General features: G+C 36.2%; 1 non-coding gene across 1 annotated transcript; it reads right to left on the reverse strand.

Annotated features, from left to right (window-relative positions):
* Positions 1-259: 259 nt before the first annotated feature.
* On the reverse strand, positions 260-375 carry LOC121243674. The gene has a single exon (XR_005936225.1). It is a non-coding gene; the product is annotated as a U5 spliceosomal RNA (small nuclear RNA).
* Between the last annotated feature and the right edge of the window lie 5,625 nt (positions 376-6,000).

The raw sequence follows: 6,000 nt of genomic DNA on the forward strand, positions 1-6,000 counted from the left end.
AACTTCTACACTCATCTTTACAATTACTTTATCTTCATTTCCTACATTAAAACTAATTTAAATATCCGAGGTACAACGAATCCCGAAGTCCCCTTCTCCACCATGCAGGTGATAGGTGATAGTCTGAGCACTATCTGTGTAGAGTTTTGCCCAGGCTCGTAAAACACAACATCGACAATGATGATGAGCCTTCAGCTACTTAAATACAAAGAAGAATTACTATGTTACAAAAGAAGGAAATCTGAACTAGAATTGGTGGGGAAATCCAGAGAAAATCCCCTTAAAAAATTGATGTATGCCGTTGTAAACGGCGAGCACACGGTATTCTTTAGTAAAAGGCGAAAGAATAGTTCGCTTTGTGCTCACCGCACGGCTCCACGGCTTTGAGATGAGTTTGAATGCTTCACTATGTAGCAGAAGGATTGGCTGGTTCTTATTTACTTTTCTCCATGTGGGACTAAAGGCTCAATTTTCTTCTTTCATACTGAGCAACTCCCTTGTTGGTAAGCTGTGCAACCAAATCCCTCCCCCGTCTACCTCTCAATTATGATAAAAACATTAATATTTAATTATTTGATAATTAATTTTTTGGATCCAGAAAATTAACATGCAATTAGATGATTTAACTCGTTTATTAACAGTATCTAAATGATTTATATTAATAAATTCATGGATTATTTCAATAGTTGAGAATGGGCGTAAGTATTACACGGATTAAACATTCTGTCGATCCAAAACTCTACTCTTATCCATCGATTTCTTTACTTCATTTCTGTTTCTATTTCTTCCATAAAAGTCGTCAACAATCCATAGATGATAATGAAAGATGGATGGAAAACTGCCGGTCTGGTTCCCAATGGTCGTGATTTTGGTACGTAGCCTTCACGTCTTCAACAACCGAGTACCAACTCATGGGCCATGGGCGTGTGAAAGGGGGAAGGTCGACTGGACTGCAAAGTTGAATTTTGGCTCCCAATTCTAGATGGGCTTTTATTTTTTTCAAACCGCCACAGACAAAAGGATGCATGTGTCAATGTGAACACGTCAAGATGACAAAAGCATTTTGAAGTCTTTGCAACGAACACCTACAAAAAGTAGAGTTTTAGGTTGCGTTTATTTCTGAGATAAAATGAGTTCAAATTTAAATTAAAAGTTACAAAAAATTTGTTATAATATATTTTTTTAATAATTAAAGATGTTTACCTTTTAATTATTTTTTAAGAAAATGCTTGTCCTCTCGAATTTCATTTGGAATTTAAATTCATCTCAAATTATCATTATAATTTTTTTAAATTTCAATATAAAATATAATAAATAATTTAATTTTTTAAATTTTAAAATGATAATATTATTAAAATGATAATATTATTAACAACTCAACTTTGACCAGTTACTATCACGTTCTTGGAGTTTGGATAGTGAGATAGACTATAAGGCTAAGTTTTGATAGACAAACCTTCTTATCTTAATTCATCTCATCATTCTAATTTTTTCAAATTTTCATACAAAAATATAATAAATAATTTAACTTTTTCAAATCTCAAAATAAAAATAATATTAAAAAATATATTCTAACAATATTTTATTTAATTATTATTCAAACATTTCATCTGAATTGTCTATCCAAACCCAACCTTTATTAAGGGTTATTTTGGATAGTGAGATAAAATGAGATGATTTTAGATAAAAGTTTAAAGTTAAATAAAATATTTTTAAAATATTATTTTTTAATATTATTATTATTTTAAAATTTGAAAAAGTTAAATTAAAATTTAAAAAATTTATTTTATTTTATATAAAAAATTTAAAAAATTATAATTATAAAATGAGATTAGAGGAGACAATCTCTGAATCCCAATTGTCTAAAGATTTATTGAGTTTTTTAACAAAGACTGAAGATTAAAGTTATGTCAAATTCGATTTGAGAGAGAGCGCCCCACTTATTCAGTTCTCAATTGATAAGATAGCTATCAATGTTACGTCTAAATAGGAAACTCTGACTGTCCCCCCTCCCGGCTCCTACCCTTCCTTGCGTCCATAAAATAAATTAAATAAACTAATAAAATTAATAATTTTTCATTTATCTTTTATAATATTAGTTTTATTTTATAAGAAAAGTAGTTAGAAAAGTCATTTTCATGGGAGAAAATAGGAAAAAAAAAAATCTTAATACAACACATACTAATATCATTTTCCATTAACGAATAGGTGGTCAGTAGGAGGAACTACAGTTCGTTCGACAACTATCATGTGGGACAAAGTTTCTTTAATATTAATAGATATCTTTCATCCACCTATTTATTTTCCAACCACTTATTTATGGATAATATTATATACAGTCGTGGAGTGTATAAATATCGTACAATTATTTTAAAAAATAATAAAATTTATTATTAAAAAATTATTATTTTGTATCTATTCATTTTTTTCAAAATGATTGTATATAACTTACACACCCACGACTGTAACTATCATTTTTTCTTATTTATATCCTAGTGAATGTGCTATGTACCCATGCATATAGCAACTGATTAGAAGAATAAAAAAGGCGTATGTGAAATCAATTTTGGTTAGTGAAGGTGGTTTGCAGAACTGAAGAATGCTTTTTACCACATTCTGGTCCTAATCCACAATTTAGTAGTCCTCGTCATTGTCCATTTCGAGATTAATGCACAGATACAGAGAGATACAGATGAAGAATCGATGAGCCTACTTTAACTAAAGATCGATCGCTCTGTTTCGCTTTGAAAGCCGAAAAGGACGAGGACGTGACACAAATTAAAGAAGCAGCATGCCAATGTTGAATTTTCGGAACATCGATCGGTAACTGGGACGTCCCCACAGAATTCACCCGCCGCTGACGGCATTGGGCGGTTGGCACACTGCACACTTTGACTCGTTAATTTGTTTTTAAAATTCTTTTTTTTTTTCATTTTATTTTATTTAATTATTATAATTTGTTAAAATTTTTATATTAAATAAAATAAATAATTTAACTTTCTCAAACAAATAAAATAAAATAATATTAAAAAATATATTCTAATAATATTTTATTAAATTTTTAACTTTTATCTCAAATTTCATCTCATTTCATTTACAAAAACAAATGAGGCAACGAGAGAATATGATTCAATCGGTACTCACGGCACACGTTTCCACGAATTAATTTAAGTGTACAACTTACTTCAATTTACAACAAAACTAAACTATCTCATCTCATCTTATCTCATATAGTCATTATAATTTTTCTAAACTTCCAGACAAAATATAATAAACAATTTTAACTTTTCAAATTCTAAAACAAAAATAATATTAAAAAGTTATATTATAATAAAATTTTATTCAATTTTCAACAAAACATCTCATCTGAACTGCGTTGTAAGGAAATTTTCCCTCGCCCATGAAATTTTCTAGGCCCAGCATTGGGAAAACTCACTAGAAGATAAAGTTTTAGAAAAAACGAGGGACAAGAAGGGAATAGAGGCATAGGGGTGTCAGAAGGCATGAGAAAACAATGTCAAGAGAAGAAAATGAGGGATTTGACATAAAACAAGTAAAAATAAAGTGTCATGAGAGAAAATGATGGAAATGATTTAAAGCAAATGGAGGTAAGAGATAAAAGGTAAGGAGAACCTATGGATTTGGGACACTTTTTTCTTTAGGGCGACTTCGACTTCTTCAGATTTCGAGACTTCTTCTTCATCCAGAGAGCTCTAAAGAGAATTTCTCCTCCAGCAAATAGCTCTACAGTTTCTATTGTACAATAAGAAATGAGAGGCTATGTGAATCTGTAAACAAACTTATTATATTAGAATCTCTCATCTCTAAACTCCAGTAGATGTAAGCCTAGTGTAAATTATATAAATCTGTATATTTATTTTTCATATTTAAATACTGTTTATCGTTATGACGTACAAATCGATACTGTATAGTCATACAGGACCTCTGACGGGGACTTACAGAGTATCAATCGAGGCCCAACTTGGAAGATCCAAGTTGCTGAAATTTGATTACTAAATACGACGTTAACATGCGTAACCAAACGAGTGTTGCTTTCAACGTGGGACACTGCAACGCACAATCTTTTATTTCTCCTGGAACCCAGTACTGCTCAACTCAGTCGCCTATTTTCAGTTGACTTCTGCATCCTGAAGATCTATGCCTCACCCTGCCCCGATTCCTTTCCAGTAGCTTCGCGTTCCATATTTCAAGTGATATGCTAAAGGTTAAATATGTTGTGAAAAACGATGACAATAAAGTGAATATAGACACGAGAAAAACAAGCAATCACACACGACACAGTATTTACGTGGTTCGGCAAATTGCCTACGTCCACGGGAGTTGCAGAGGATTTGTATTACTTGAGGAATTACAATACAATGGTGTAGAACGGCTACTGTTCACTGTCATACTGTACAAGTCAAACAACAAAACTATATATATGTTGTACGGCGGAAACGCTAAAACAGCAGAATTAATTAGGGGTGTGCAAAATTTCGAGAATTCCGACTCCGTCCGACCTCCGCTCCGACGCCGACTCCGATGGAGTCAGAGTTGTCGGAATTCGGAACTACTCCGACTAGTGATTCGGAAGCGGAGTCGGAGTCGGAGCTCCATGTAGCTCCGACTCCGACTCCGAATTTTTTTTTTAAACCCAGCTGTAAAACGACGTCGTTTTACAACTGGGTTTAAAAAAAAATTATTGAACGACACCGTTCCACTTAATATGGAACGACGTCGTTTCATATGGCTTCCTAAGGAAGCCTTCTCCTCCCCTTCTTCTTCCTTCTCCAGTTCTTCTTCTTCTTCCTTCTCCCTTCTCTCTCGCGTCTCCCGTCCCAGACTCCCAGTGACTGAACCATCCCTTCTCTCTCGCGTCTTCAGTCCTAGTGCCAGCGTGCCGCCGTTCGTCGTTGCTCCTCCGTGCCGCCGTTCCTCGTTGCTCCTCTACTTAGCTTCCACCTACGGTGAGCCCTAAATTTATGAGCCCTAAATTTAATTCAAGCACGTCTCTTATGAATTGGAGCCTGCAGTTGTGATTCTTGTGAATTGGTTGTATTGAATATTCAATATAGTCCCAACACGGCGCTCAAAATCCTGAATTTTACATTGTATTGCAGACTTGCGCTCGAGCGAGGTGTCGAGCGTAAGTCGAGCGCACGTTGTATTGAACATTGGCTCGAGCGCCATGTCGAGCGCACGTCGGGCGAACCTCTCTGGATGGATTCTGCTCGAGCGCCATGTCGAGCGCACGTCGAGCGAACCTCTCTGGATGGATTTTGCTCGAGCGCCATGTCGAGCGCATTTCGAGCGAAACTCTCTGGATGGGTTTTGCTCGAGTGTCACGTCGAGCGCACGTCGAGCGAACCTCTCTGGATGGATTCTGCTCGAGCACCATGTCGAGCGCACGTCGAGCGAACCTCTCTGGATGGATTCTGCTCGAGCGCCATGTCGAGCGCATTTCGAGCGAACCTCTCTGGATGGGTTTTGCTCGAGTGTCACGTCGAGCGCACGTCGAGCGAACCTCTCTGGATGGATTCTGCTCGAGCGCTATGTCGAGCGCACGTCGAGCGAACCTCTCTGGATGGATTCTGCTCGAGCGCCATGTCGAGCGCATTTCGAGCGAACCTCTCTGGATGGGTTTTGCTCGAGTGTCACGTCGAGCGCACGTCGAGCGAACCTCTCTGGATGGTTTCCGCTCGAGCGCACGTCGAGCGCACGTCGAGCGAATCTCTCTAGATGGGTTCCGCTGAGTCGAGCGCAAGTCAACCGAACCTCGATGTAATAATACATCGATACAATAATATATTATGATACAATAATACATGTCCTATTGTATAATACAATAGCCTAGTTTATTTTTAAACTAATTTTTTGCTTCTAATTTAATTTTTTCAGCTTCATTGATTGTGATATGGATCCTAGACATAGTGGAGATGATCGTCCACAAAGGAATGTGGCGGATGCCAATGCTACAACTCCTACACCGGTGGGTACTTC

This window comes from Juglans microcarpa x Juglans regia, chromosome 1D, assembly GCF_004785595.1.
Source record: "Juglans microcarpa x Juglans regia isolate MS1-56 chromosome 1D, Jm3101_v1.0, whole genome shotgun sequence".
Classification (NCBI taxonomy): Eukaryota; Viridiplantae; Streptophyta; class Magnoliopsida; order Fagales; family Juglandaceae; genus Juglans; species Juglans microcarpa x Juglans regia.